At 48.6% G+C, this 12,394-nt stretch overlaps 1 pseudogene; it reads left to right on the forward strand.

Annotated features, from left to right (window-relative positions):
- Positions 1 to 1,580: 1,580 nt before the first annotated feature.
- Positions 1,581 to 2,312, forward strand: LOC142583681 (uncharacterized; annotated as a pseudogene).
- Positions 2,313 to 12,394: the final 10,082 nt, after the last annotated feature.

Here is a 12,394-nt window from a genome sequence, read left to right on the forward strand (position 1 = left end):
GCCCGTCAACGCGTTTTAATTAACTTACCCAGCATATTGTCAGGCGCGCACAGGTTAACATGAACACATCTCGCTCGATGAACGCGGAAACTCGGTGAAAACGCTGAAGTTAGGAATAGCGCCAGTGCCGCGAGCCAGTCAACCTCCGTGCATCTGTCGCTTCAACGCAAACGTCGAAAGCACAGCGCATACGAAGCTACCGGCACTACGCACACTCCGCAAACATCGCAGGTCACATTGAAGATGAGGCCCGCGCAGGCGCGCACATTGGCGACGTCGCAGATTGCTCGCAAGACACACGACCACCAGCAACGCGTCCTACTACGGTGTCCGCGGTTCGCGTGGCCGACACCGTAGAAGAGGTCGCGGCTGCCTCCACTCGGTACCGAGCGGCGGGCGAGGAGAACATCAAGACACCCTATCCACATTTACACGTATAGACACCCATCGAGTCGCCTGACCCCCATTGCCTCTGGCGCCTTAGGAGAGGACAGGCAACTCGAAGGCATTAGTTGTTCGTCCTTTAAAGTCGCTTACAACAGCAGATGGCGCGGGCGCATCAGACAGCAAGAGTTCGGCCAGACCGCGCCGTCGCAGTATCGCCGGTATCGCGCGTCCGGCTGAAGAATCGCCCCACTGTACCGCGGAATCAGTATTCTCCGGCGCATCCTTACGATGTGCATCTCTTCGCCGTTCAGTTGCCCGTGTTTTGCGTGTTGCTGTGCGTGTTTCCGTGGCCTGCGAGCTTTAGAAATGTCAAAGGAAGGTCGCTGAAATGCCGTGCAAATGCTGTGTACCGCAATGGCGCGGCAACTACACCCGGGACACGAAAGCGCACGTGTTGAAGTTCCCGAGGGAAGAAACACTGAGGTACGCTTGGATATGAGCTGTGCCACAGGAAAACCGCGGTCACCGAGAATTCCAAGGTAAGCTTAGTTTTTGGGTCAGCATTGTTATTTTCTAGAACCAACGAGGCAAGGCACCGATAGATGGGACACAGCAACCACCGACGCCGTCCGCGTTCCACCACATTCTCGCAGAACGCGCGCAGTGCCCTTAACTACAGCCAGCGTCTCTGACGGCGGCTCGGCAACTTGAGTCTAAGGAGAGCTGCGCTCACTCCTCCTGCAGCGTTGGAAGTCGCTGCCTTTTCTCCATCGCGCAGCGTTTCTGATACAAAAGGTTCTAGTTGTGTAGATCTGTGTCTACTTGTATTTAGGCAATGGCATCACGTAAACTGAGCGTTCGGCGTAAACGTGGGGAAACGCGGATGGCGTCTGCGGTAGCTCGGTCCCATCTTTCGGTGCGTTGCCTCGTTGGTGCTGCTACGATTTCATTGAAGGAAGGTATATAGCCGTGTAAATGGGTCACAAGGCGGACTTTTGTATGAGGAGTATCCCAGGGTTTGCTCATTGGAGGTAAAATTTATTTCTACTATTGTGAACTTCACGGGGGAGGATATCATCCGAGTAGCCTTGCATACCGATCAAACAACTGGCCGCACCAACACAGTGTCGCTATGTAGTGTGTGTCTTCGCCCGGGCGCTGTACCGTTGAAGTTCGCAAACTGTCCAAGCTACATGTTTAGGAAAACTGCGAAACGGGAAGATCCTGACTTCAAGCGCGCGGGCATAGAGCATGCTGCCCTCCTGAAACCTGTTGCTGAATCCACTGAGGCGTTCAACAGAGCACGCGAGGAAGATAAAGCCAATTCTTTTAGCGAGTTTACAAATCACTTGAGGAACCAGGAGATGAAGTTCTGGGACGTAATCGAAAAAAAATGAAAGGCTTCTGATTCACATAGTCGACGATGAAGCAGCGTGGCTGAAATACTCTGTTTGCTTGAAAGGGGACTTGAACGTGATGCCACATGTCATGAAAACGCCCCTAAAAAGGTAGGGGGCAGTCTGTGCGTTACCAAAATGGCTAACAGTAAAAGCGGTATCGTGGAACTCTTCGAAGGCATCGAGAAATCTGATGGTGACCTGATGTCCAACTCAGCCGCGGAAATTAGCGAGACTGTTTAATGCTGGATCAGTTTTCCACGTCCCAAGCAGAATACGACGCCGACTGCATTCCATTTCTGAAAGAGCAAGGCACGTTGTACCTATCGAAAAAAACAGCGCAGAGGCTAATCTGCTGATTTCATGGTGTTCTGCCGCATTGTTTTCACTATACCCCTCCACGCGTACGCTTACATACGCAGCCATGGAAGCATCACCTTGTCTCATTCTAGGACAATGAGATCAGTGTGATCGCCTTACGGTATCAGCCCTCGACGAGAGCATCAGAGCAAAGCATTCCTCAGCTAGATGGCGAGAAGAATTTCGGACCTGAAAGACGACCAGCGCTTTGTAACAGTTATTCTAGACAAAATACATAGAAAACCCTACTTTGACTATAAAGTGGTAATATTACCGGCGCTGCGCTTTACGCAATTGAAGCTGTAAACTGTGCGCTTGTTCTCGTGGGGCTCCGCCTCACATGGAAATTCAAAGTTTTGCAGATTGTGCCAGTGCACAGAGTACAGGCGCAGTTCCTGCACAACAGGCTTAAAGATGTGACTTGCGGGCTCGAAAACTGTGGGTAACTGGTTCTGTGCCTCATGAGCGACAATCACTCTGGGAGCAGAATAACGATGTCCCTCTTCGAATCGCCTCCCTGTAACAGAATCGTGTATCAACACCCGTCAGACCCACCGAGGCCGCTGTTCGTCGTTGTAGACCCAGTACACATACTAAAATGCGTACGAAATAACTGGATCAACTAGAAGAATAACCAAGCTTGCTTCTACTTCCGTGACGTCCACAGACGCGCCATAGTTGGAGCGCATGAAAACACCGTCCTTTGCGACAATCACAGTCCTTTACAGCAAAGACTGTAACCAGTTGTTGAAACGTTGCTATGGGCTGTTGAGAAAAGCACTCTACCCTTCGAATATTAAAAGGCAGACCATAATGCTTACCTTACAAATCTTGAATGATTTCTTACCTGAGGCGTTACGTGCTCTTGGAGTAAAGCACAGCCTGTTCTCTTTTGAGGTCGCTGCTACATTCATCGACATCGTACTGAAGTTGTGGAAAATTGTAAACGTGAAAACACCGTGCAAGGGAAAAATGCTGATACCAGTTCCAACAAACAGTGTTTTTACGTTGATAGCGATCCGAAAATCCACTTCTTGCACATCCTTTTGAAATGGCTGGATGAGTGGAAAAACAAAGGCCTTGAACAGGGTAATCAGGGAAAGGAGACTAACGCTGCTCTCAAAGACACTACCTATGCGCATGTTCAGCTCGCTAGGTACAGCGTTGAAGACCTTGGGATGTTGTGTATGTCGTTTTGAGATGGTAAAGTGTGACTGCCCTGAAGATCGGTTTGGAAAGAGAGGCAACTTGCAGGTGCGCAGTATCACATTTCCATCAGGCAGACTTATGAAGTCGAAAAGAAGCTGCGCCCGCATTGCACCTTGCCGACTGTTTCCACTGAACAGCACTGGGAATGTGTACGCACAAAGGTAGAGGCATTACGTCCCAGCTGCAACGTTGTTGTAAGCATTGAGACTCTGGCAAAGATGCAGGACGTCCTTCTGATCCTTGTCAACGTTGCAGGATACGCAGAGTGCGGGACCCTGAAAAAGACGAATAGCGCGAAATACAGGGATCCGTTGACCGTGGATAAGACGATGACAGTCGCTAACGCTCATGAACACTACGATCTCGTGAAGCAGTTGGACCGAGGAGGTCTAGTCTACCCATCGATGTTTGCACTTAACGCTGTCACAGCTACATCCTCGTAGAGCAGCTCACTACGCAACCCGAACTGCTACTAATGCCCGAACAACGCCAGGTCGTCACGAAGCTGACACTGGAATTGCTGGCCAATGAAGAGCAATCTGACTTCGACGTCTGTGAGAACGGTCACACACGCGAAGAAGAACTTTGGTGGCAAGCTAAATCACAAACTATTCGACGCTGCCGACGAGCAAAAAAAAAAAGGAAAGCCACTACTTTCTAGAAGAAATAGGCGTATGGGCGTCTTGCGCTGGAGTCTGAGGTATAGTAGCGGCGCCTGGTGTTGGCGCGCGAAACGTCATCTGGGTAGTACCAGCTTGGATAGTATTCAGTCCTGGCTGTGGCAAACCACGTTTCTAGCCCCAGTTTTGCGTCGATTCGCACTTTTTTTCTGCCCTGTTGCGAGTGCGAAAAGGCACGTCACTTCTCATAGACCATGCCGACCATGCTGCGAGCTAGCCGCAGCCTATAGTTTAACGAAAACGGACTGTCCGTGGGACTAAATGCTGGAAGCAGAAGGAATCGGCGACGCCGATCCGGAAAGACCTAGCTCAGCCTCGAAAAAGCGTCACCGTCGTTACTGCTGCGTCGTGGGCTGCCATGAAATAGAAGGCCCGACTCCCAACATCAGAGTCTGCCGTTTTTCTTCTAGGCCTCACGAAGCGGAACGTCGGGCGCGCTGGATAGCTGCAGTTCGTCGGGCTGGGTAAGCGAAACTTCGCACCATGCCGACTGCTTCGCCCGTCTTGAGTCTTGCTTGATTATCTGTGTTCTACAATACAGTCTTTTGCACCTACAGTCCCGACGGAAGACCCACATAGCAGCAGGCATGGCTCGTTATTCACGATTCGAGACCCGGCCACAGCGACAATTAAAAATTCGACCGGTGCTAAATGGGTGAAGCGACCAGGTGCGTACAAATGATCACAAATGGTCGGGCTGATTCGGTGACAATTCACTACCCCACTACGTGCAACACAGGTTAGAGAGTTCAATGTGCTCATCCTTGACCTCTTGCAAGCACGTTCAGGCAGCGCAGCAAGGTTAGTATTCATTGCAGCACATCGATGCTCGAGCGCTGTCATTAAAAGCTACATCAAGCGAGCAGCGCATGAGCTCGCGCTGCGCAGCGCGATTCGCACGTACGTTACTGCGAGCGCATATGCATAAGCATATTAGCCGCAAGCCCTGGTACAACATAACCGAAAGTGGCAGGTCCATATTGTAAACGTGCTTTCCGAAGCAGATGACCGAGCTTGGTACTACCCACTTCCGGACAGAGGGCGCTTTTTAGCCCCATTTTCGCAGCGCCCCCTGGGCAGTGCAAGAACTCCATTGGTGCTCATCTAGCGCAACCACAACACGAAACTGGACTGTGGAAATGAATTGCTCCTATAAGTTTCTTGCGGTCAAACTTGCTTTAAAATACACGAATGATCATGTCGCTCTTGCAAGAAAAAAAGTTTCCGCACGGTGCATCTGCTAGACAACCTCTCTTGAACAGCCCTCCGTATTTTTACCAAACCCCCCCTCGTGTGAAATCACGTGGAGAGAGTTAGGCCTTAAAGGGCATCATGTAGTCTGTGGCAACGCGCGTGTTAAGTAACGTCGGTTAACGTTAGTGAAAAATCTTAGTCTACAGTCTGGCGTCACGGCATGCTCAGCTGTGCTTGGCGTGCTCAACACCGCCGGCGTGGATATCGAGCATCTTCTATTTCACGCGGCGGCCGCTAGACCAAAATGCACTGCGCGCTGTAGCGGCAGTGGGAAGAAGGCGAAATGGCGGCGTGCGGTGCTCGTACTGAAAGCGCCGCTGTGGTTTTTTCAACATTTGTGTGTGATGACAGCGCAAGTGACGATACAGTTATTGAGCGCGTGCTCGAAGCGATTCGAAACCATCCATGTGTATACGATGTGAAACGCATGGCCCACCGCGACACAGTGCGGGAAAACAACGCGTGGGAAGCTATAAGAAAGCAGTGTGGTATCGCCGCAGGTAAGCTTGGTTTAGTATTGGTTTTTAATTGCAGTAGACAGTTGTCGCAACGTTGGTGGTCCCATTTTGTCTCCTTTTTTTTCTTCATCAGCTAGCCAGTGCCTCAAACTATGGAAGAGGCTGCGAGACCGCTACAGCCGAGAGAGAAAACTAATCGAATCGGCAAAGAGGAGCGGGTCCGGGCATGTAGAGAGACGCACGCAGGAATTCGTCTCAGCAATGGAATTCTACAAAGAGTGTGGCCGCATGAGACCGTGAGTATTTTAATGAATACTTTGGGAGTAATTCAGCCGCATTCTCATTCGCTGCGTGAATGCTGCCTGCGATCAAGGGTTTCCGGCCGCTTCCGCAGCCTTATAGCAAGAGTGAAATGTTTTCGGTGCCTATTTCCGACAAAATAACGAGACGTGTGTTCTAGTGTTCATTTTTTTTACTTACAAAAATTTGTTGTTTACCGGCTGTTATTTTGTCCAATTGTCTCATATCCGAAATTTATTTTTCGTGTGATCAATGGTGGCGCATTTTAAACCCGCGAACCCTCAACTTCGCCCTTCACTTTTTTGTGTGTGTGTGTTTCTGAGGTGGGGGGACGCAGCTTTATCATGCAGAAAACACCGAAGCATATTCGTAACACATATGCGGGTTCGGGAAGACAGTTTTGGACAAGGTATATATAGCTGATTTCGTTGAGCAAAACACTGCTGAAAGTCCATGCGTCTTTCATCTAGATAGCTGTCTTTCGACATAATATAGACGGCTGAGGTGATAAGTTGAGCTGAATTCTGGTGTTCATTACAACATTGTTACTCGTTGTTTTGTTGCTTGCGCTACAACGCGTTCAAGTCTGACACTTATTGATAATCAGTGGCATAGTTTCATCGACAGGTGATGTGTCGCTAAAGTAAGCTTTTATTTTATTCTCTCAGAATAACGCCATTAGAGCAAAGGTATTGTCTTGATATGTGACTTTTAGATATTCAGATGTTTGTTAAGCTGCTTACTTGCCGAGAACTTTAGTAATTCGCATTTGTCTGCGTTTGTGTAATCACACTGTTGGCAAGAGCATTCACAACTCTTTCCGGTCGCAATTCCGGCATTCTGGCCCGAATTTTCTTTGTTTAGAACTTAGAACTGTATCGAACGTGCACCGTTTACAAGCACCGGGCCGCCAGGACAGCATGGCGGAGGAGCTGTTAGCAGCCAGTGCAGCAGTGCCAGTGCGTCTCCCACCGAGGACAGCTTCGACCAGGAAGAACAAGCAGGCCAAGCGAAGCAGTACTACATTTAGCACGCTCCCCTACACTTTGACGAACGCACTTCTGTTGGGATGGTGCCTTGGGATGCTCAGAAAAAACGCGAAGAAATGATGATTTTGATCAGCAGCTTTAGAGCCACCTCAAGAAAAACATGGCAGCAAATGAGGCATTTGGCATTTCTATTGGTATGACATTGGACAGGCTTATGAGACAAGTAGCAGCTAAGTGCAAAGCACGGGTACCGGAAGTCATTGCCTAGTATGCCATTTAAGGACTTGGCCAAAATATGCGACAGCTACTTTAATTTATCTTGCTTAATCTTGTTAGAAATGGCACTGCAGTATGCTGTTTTTTTTTGTTATAGAATGAGTTTGCAGAAGCACTGTACCTGAACTCTTGCCCCTTGTTCTTATCAAGATGCGCAAGAGTTATGTGATTTACCAAGAACGTACTTGCAGCTGCTTTGACGTTTGCAGTTGTACCTGAAATTATGCAGGTGCATTTTCATTTACTTTCGCATTTAATTCCTACATCCCATCTTCTGATTGATGCACGATTGATCATTCGCACATTTTGTTATGAATCATGACCTTGGTGATTTGATTCCATCTATGTTGCAGGGGCGTAGCTAGTGCGAGGGGGAGCGTATAGGGCTCCAGCCGTCCCCGAAATCTTGTCGTGCTTTCATGCACCGCCTACCCAAACAACCCCCCCCCCCCACGCTAGAAATTATACTAGATTTTGACTTGAATGTATTTGCTCGCGCTCGAAAAGACAATTCGGCACGGACATTGCGAACTGGGGTTGGATTTCGCGGCAACGTTCATGCACCGGGAGTCACATAAGCCAAGGAGCTCCATCCAAGCACAGTTTCAAGGGCATTTTATGGCGAGCGAGCTCGTCGCGGCGTCTCGCGGCGGCCGCAGAATCTACGGTGCGCATGAATTTCAATTCCGAAACTTAATCGCTATAAAGTTCTCATAAACTTTTGATGTCAAAGGTGCATTGACATTTCTAAAGTCGTGCGCTAAATTTTCAATTCCGGAACTTTGTGGGTTTAATTTTCTCGCAAACGTTTGATGCCAAAGGTGCATTACTTTTCTAAAGTCGTACATCGCACCGTACAAGACAAGCCAAATCAACACACTACCAGATAGGGTTGCCAGATTTGGCGATTTATCGCCAAATTGGCTACTTTTAGACGCTCCTGGTGACCGAAAATCGTGCTTTGTGACTTGGCTACTTTCTGGCTACTTCCAGCAGTAATAATTCGTTTATGTAGTGGCCGAATCGCACTCCCCCCGCGGCCCCTTCGAAGCAACCACCCGAAATGTCACATCTTCAAGGCCACGCTTTTGTGTCTGGCAAGCTCCGGAAGCAAATTCAGGAGTTGAAAATAGAAACTGACGACACCACTTCGGCACTGAAGAAGCTCGCAAGGATGTGGCAGAATTATCAAAGAACATAGTTGGTCAGCCATTAGGTAAATTATGATAAATATATGATAACTACAGTTTCGTGCTGTTATTTTTTTTTTGTTATCAGCGCAGCAGGAAGCTACAAGGCCCGCTTGCACAATACTCTTTGGTACAGTCCTATTCCCGTTTTCAGAGCGGTTTCAATCTTTGGAGTCTTTCGCCTCCCTAGGCGTTAGGTCGCTTGCACGAAACCGTGAGCCAGCGCGCTAGATCAGGACAAACTTGGGAAGTAAGTTTGAAACCTATTCTGCCCGTGCGCAGGCTGATTCCCACCTTCCTCGCGCTGTACCAACATGGCTGCCGTGCGGCTGGCTCGACTCGAGCTGATTGCACGAGCACCTTCGAATTGTTCGACGAAGACGAGCTTCAGAGGCGTTTCCTGTTTGGTCTCACTGGCATCACGTACCTCGCCGACCTCCTGCGTGACGATCTTCAACATCCGACGAGTCGCAGCCACGCATTGAGTGTTGAGCAACAATTGGTGCTCGCGCTCAAGTTCTTCGCTACCGGTGTTATTTCGATGCCGGCTGGTGATACCATCAACGTGCACGAATCGACGGCAACCCGCACCGCTTTCGGCGAGTTGCTCTTGCTCTCGTCCGCCGCTGCTCAACTTGGATATGCTGAGCCTTGCCTTATCTGTTGGTGATTTTCTTACCTTTATTTCGGCTGTTGCGCGTATGCCCCGCTGTTAGTATGGCACCATATGTAGCGGCTGCCTCCGTGCGTCCTTGTCAGGCAGGAGCTTTCGGAAGGTAAATGTGGCGCATAAAAGTACGGAAAAAGCGCTGGACAGAAGTCGATTTTGACTGCAAGAAAACAAGCAGCGCGCGCTGCAAGGAAACGATGTAACAACAATATATTATTATGCATTGCATACAATTGTAAACGTAGTGATAAGGAGATGCAGTTGAGAAAATCATGTTTTTGACCACAACTACGCAGTTTATCGTGATCCCGGCAAACGCTTACTTTTCACCTGCGGGGCTCGGGCTGTGCGCTAGATTCGTATGTACAGTACTACGGGTAGGAAGGAATGGATGTGTCCTCAGGTGTACGAATGTAATCGCGCATTACATCGCACTGCAACAACATGTAATTCTACTCCTCTAATTTACCAGCTGGCCCTCACCGACGGAGCTGGCTGAGGCGCAGACCAGCTTCTACGGCCTCGGCGTCATCCCCTGCGTGGTGGGTGCAATAGACGGCACGAACATAAGGATCCAGGCACCCGAGGAGAACGAGGAGGCGTATGTCAACCGGCATTTCTTCTATTCTATCAGCTCGTCGATGCCAACTGCCGCATCCTTGACGTCGTCGCAAAATGGCCAGGCGAAACCAACAACGCGCGGATGCTCGCCAAGAGCAGCCTCGCCAAACGCTTCGATAGGGGCGTGCCCGCCGGCCTTTTGTTGGGGGATAGCGGTTGCCCATGCAAGCCATGGCTAATGACCCCATTCCGGACACTAGACACTCTAGGGAAGAGGTGCTATAATGCAGCGCATGGCACAAGGACAGTCCTGGAAACGTACGTCAGCATGCATTCAACACACGAGAATTTCTCACCTGCAAGTTTTGCTTCTCCCAGGGCACAGCTAGCAGAAGTGGAATGAAGCTCGCAATCAGACACTGCTAACCATTTTGCGATTATATCGTCATGTGATTACTATGCAATGGTGCGAGAGGATTTACAAACTTGACTCGAAAATAATGCCTGCATAAAACGCCATTTACACGGTTTATTTGCCCACGTGCTGCAGTTATATCCGAAGTTGTGTTATCCCTATTTATGATCAGTGTTTGATCTTAATCATTGTGTCAGTGTATAATAGTGGTAGCCAATGTGAAAGCGATGCTTTGCAGTCATGCCCCTATTTAATGAGGTTTTTCTTGTCATTCGCTCATTCACATGATAAATGCGGATGAATTATGTACAGTGTAAGCTCGGCACATTCACATAGGCTTTTTGCATGCGTGAATTCTTCCACTGCCATTGAAAACTGTGCAGTCGTAACTCAGGCTGCATTCCTCCTCCTTGCTGTACATGTTCGTACCAGTGCTCTAGTCAGGCCGACTCAGGGCAAGCTACAAAGAATGAGAGGTGAACACGAGCAAGTGAGCACAGTCGGTATGGTTCATAACCTGTTCTGTCCTGTCTATGCTATCAATATTGTATCTGCTTGAGCCTGGCCAATTACTCATATGATCTCTCATACTGGCTTCATTGCCTGCTTTGATATAAACGAGGTAAAATATCGGTTGCTATAGCTTCACCTGCTTGACAGATAAATACACTTGATGTACCTCACAGGGCTTGCATGGAATGACTAGCGGTTGATATCATGTAGTATCTTGAGACACATCATGATATTAGCAGTTGTACAAGAGCATTGCGCTAAAGTACTCTTACACGTCCATGGCAGCTGAAGCGGCGATCTCACAGCCTGCATGCAAAGCTGTGCATGGCTCCAGACCGGTGCCAGCCATCGTTGCATGCCGCAGTGACGAAGCATGCCAGCTGCCTCCAGAGGTTGGGGCTGTGCCAAACTCTGGAACCGAGGATGGCAATGCCATCCGCTGTGCCCTGGTATAGCAGCATTTATCTCACTCTGAGTAGAACTGCCTGCATCGGATTCCTGATGGAAAGTGAGCGGTAAAAATGTTAAAATAAACATACCTTGCCAATCAGACAGCACTACCATCTCGGCTAAGGGGTGCTGTGCATTCATCACATGTGCATCCATCAGATCACGTGTGCATCATGTTATCCTTGCAGCTACCAATGAGCAGGAAGCACATATTCGAATTAGTACATGACCGGGGTAGTTGGAGAAGTATTGGAGAGGCCTTTGCCCTGAAGTGGGCGTAACCAGGCGAATTATGATGATGATGACGACATATTCCTGAGTCCCAACTGGAACAGTCCAGTTGAAGGACCTACAATGCACTGAAAATATAACATCGCACGTATGCTTCTTGCCTTTGTTGTACGCGATGAAATGCCAACAGTCCCGTAATACTCCGCACATATAATTTATTTTCTTCGCGGTTTACTACATTAGAAGCATGACACTACAATGGCAGCAGAGAGGCCGGTTAGGGTCATCATCATCATCATCATCATCATCATCATCAGCCTGGTTACGCCCACTGCAGGGCAAAGGCCTCTCCCATACTTCTCCAACAACCCCGGTCATGTACTAATTGTGGCCATGCCGTCCCTGCAAACTTCTTAATCTCATCCGCCCACCTGACTTTCTGCCGCCCCCTGCTACGCTTCCGGTTAGGGTAAAAGTGAATAAATGATTACGCATTCCACATGACCTTCAAGAACATTCCTTGTACAATGGCATAACTCAAGCGTGACTAACATGATAAGAATTGTGTGATTAATGAGCGAATAAAAACATCCAGAATTCACAGTACCTCAGGAAATGTCCATTTTTGAAAGCAAACCTAGTTGCCCCATGCACTTTACTGCATGCTATGCTTTTGGTGTCCTTTTCACGCCGATTGAAAATGTTATAACAATGACATCCCTAGGTAAACCCTAAATTCGATCTGTATCACAACTTTGCAAAGCTTTTATTTGCAGGTGGCGTAATGCGTAAGGCTTGGGAACGCCTCACGATGCCTTAGCCCTCTTATGGTAGTTACAAACTGCGTCAACACAAATACAATTTGTGAGATTCAAAGGTGTATGCGGTTACAATGTCGTAAAGAATATGTCTCACGCTGCACAAATACGACTCAAAAATCAAACAATACGACAACACAAGTGATGGTTCAGAGATATTGTACAAGAGCTGCGTTACAGATACATGTAGGTGCACTTATAGAAATAAAAAAAGCACGTTACTCACAAACTGGAAG

The sequence above is a fragment of the Dermacentor variabilis genome, chromosome 5, assembly GCF_050947875.1.
Source record: "Dermacentor variabilis isolate Ectoservices chromosome 5, ASM5094787v1, whole genome shotgun sequence".
NCBI lineage: Eukaryota > Metazoa > Arthropoda > Arachnida > Ixodida > Ixodidae > Dermacentor > Dermacentor variabilis.